The sequence below is a fragment of the Trachymyrmex cornetzi genome, unplaced genomic scaffold (genome assembly GCF_001594075.2).
Source record: "Trachymyrmex cornetzi isolate Tcor2-1 unplaced genomic scaffold, Tcor1.1 scaffold409, whole genome shotgun sequence".
NCBI classification, from domain to species: Eukaryota; Metazoa; Arthropoda; class Insecta; order Hymenoptera; family Formicidae; genus Trachymyrmex; species Trachymyrmex cornetzi.
Genome location: NW_017298843.1, coordinates 107,983 through 110,494, shown reverse-complemented (window position 1 = coordinate 110,494; position 2,512 = coordinate 107,983).

The following is a 2,512-nucleotide window of genomic DNA, read 5'->3' as shown; positions in this document are numbered from 1 at the left end:
GAGGAGGAGGAGGGAGAGATGAAGAGTATGCCGGGAAGGTTAGAAAGGTACTTGAATAGAAAAGGGCTAGAGCTAAATGTAGGAAAGACGAAGGTGCTAAAATTCAAGGAGGGGGAAGAAATGAGTAGGATGAGTTGGTGGTGGAAAGGAAAGAAGATTGAAGAGGTGAAGGAATATAAATATTTAGGATATATTTTTCAAAGGAATGGAGGACAGGAAAGATATATGAGCGAAAGGATAGCGAAAGCAGCGATAATAATGGAGCAGGTATGGGAGATAGGGAAGAGGAGATTTGGCTGGAATTGGAGAAGAAATGTGTGGATGTTTAACACATTAGTATGGACAGTGATGGAGTATGGAGTGGAGATATGAGGCTAGAAAGAAAAGGAGAAGATAGAAAAAATGCAGCAAAGAGGTTTGTAAGATGAGTGTTAGGGGCAGAAGGGAGGACACCGGAGTATCTAGTAAGGGAAAAAATGCAGGAGGAAATGATGAGAAGTAGAGCGGGGAGAAGGGCATGGGGTTTTAAAGAAAGATTGGATATGGGGAAGGGAAGCGAATTAGTGCGGGCATGTAGGAAAGAAATAAGTGAGAGGGCACTAGGGGGAAGAGATGTGTCGAATAGGGAAAGGAGACAGTTTTTTAACGATAGAGGAATAGAGATACAAGAGTGGAAAAGACAGGGAAGGGAGGGAGATAGAAAGTAAGAGGAATTATAAGAGAGGGAAGAGAGTAGACAGAAGGAAGAAAGATGGGAACGGATAAAGGAATCGAGATTTAGCAAATGATATGGGTGGGTAAAGGAGGAGGGAGTGCTGAAATATTTGGAGAAATGATGGGGGAAAAGTAGATAGCAGAGAATAGTGAGGTTTAGGTTGGGAAATAAGATGTTGAGAGGGAGATATTGGGAGGAGGAGAGTAGGAGGATATGCCGGTTATACAGAGGACAAAGGGAGATTTGGGGGCATGTCTGGGAGGAATGCAGGAGTTGGAAAAATGGGGGAGGGAATTGGCAGGAAGCATGTAAGAGGATTCTGAGGGGAGAGGGAGAGGGAGAGGGATGAATGAGAGAAGTGGAGGAGAGTGAGAGGGGAGGGGAGAATGGGGGAGGGAGAGAGTGAGTGAATGAGTGAGTGGATGAAAGAGAGTAATGAAAGGCAAACAAAAAAAATGCAAACGGAAACGGAAGGGCATAAGGAATAGGCGGAAAGGGTAGAATGAACGAGCATATGCGAGCGAGCGAGCGAGCGAGAGAGAGAGAGAGAGAGAAAAAGAGAGAGAGAGAGAGAGAGAGAGAGAGAGAGCGGAATAATTTAAGTTAGAGTAAGTTAGTTTGTAAGTTAGCATAAGAGGAGATGTAAATATGTAAATAAAGTATAATCTTGAGAAAAAGAACAAGTATATATACAATACAATACAATCTACGCTAAAATTCTAGTAAACATTATGAAATTATCAAGTTCATATAGGGATGCGTGTCTACTTATGCTATATTTTCTTTACATTTCTGGTAAATAAAAAGTATCTCAATAGTAGAATTTACTTTATCGACGAATATTTTTTCTTTATCACTAACATTTTATATACAGGGTCCGCCAAAAGTACCGGGACGGTCTAATAACTTTTGAAAGAATTAAATTTTCAAAAATTGCCGAAACACGTGATTCGATTTTTCAAACAAGCTATCTTTTGAGGGGGGATTTCGGCCTCCCAACCTCAAGGAGGGTGGGGGGCACGAGGGGAGCCAAAAATCTTAAACGGCAACATGGGTCGAGTGGGGGCTCGTTTGAAAGGTATTTTCGAGACGAATTCAGACCACTGGTCGTAGATGGCACTGCGAGCGTTTTTCGCGTGGATATTTCATTTTTAAGCGTTTAGTCGTAGTAACCTTAAAAATGATGTAAATCGCTGAAACACGTGATTTGATTTTTCAAACAAGCTATCTTTTGAGGGGGGATTTCGGCCCCCCCAACCTCAAGGAGGGTGGGGGGCACGAGGGGGGCCAAAAATCTTAAACGGCAACATGGGTCGTGTCCTGCTCTCGGCATCACCCAGGATCAACGACGTGGACGTAGCAGGAAACTGATCCCTTCGGGGTGTTGGATTAAAGTGAATAATCCCCTTGCCTCTCACGCGCGCGCGCGCGCGCGCGTGTGTGTGTGTGTGTGTTAGTGTGTCTGCATGTGTGTGTGTGTGCCAACAGAGATTAAGACCCCGCGGTTCGTCGCTCCCGCAGTATTTTGTGACTCCAAACTCACTCTGATGTGTGTGTGTGTGTGTGTGTGTGTGTGTGTGTGTGAGGATATTCATAATGTATGTTCAAACTGGTATCCGTTTACCATAAAAGTATAAAAAGTAAAGTTTATTACACAAAACCCGATAACCTGGAAGATCTTCGACAAAGGATTGTGCGTTTTTTAACGTTACTACGACTAAACGCTTAAAAATGAAATATCCACGCGAAAAACGCTCGCAGCGCCATCTACGACCAGTGGTCTGAATTCGTCTCGAA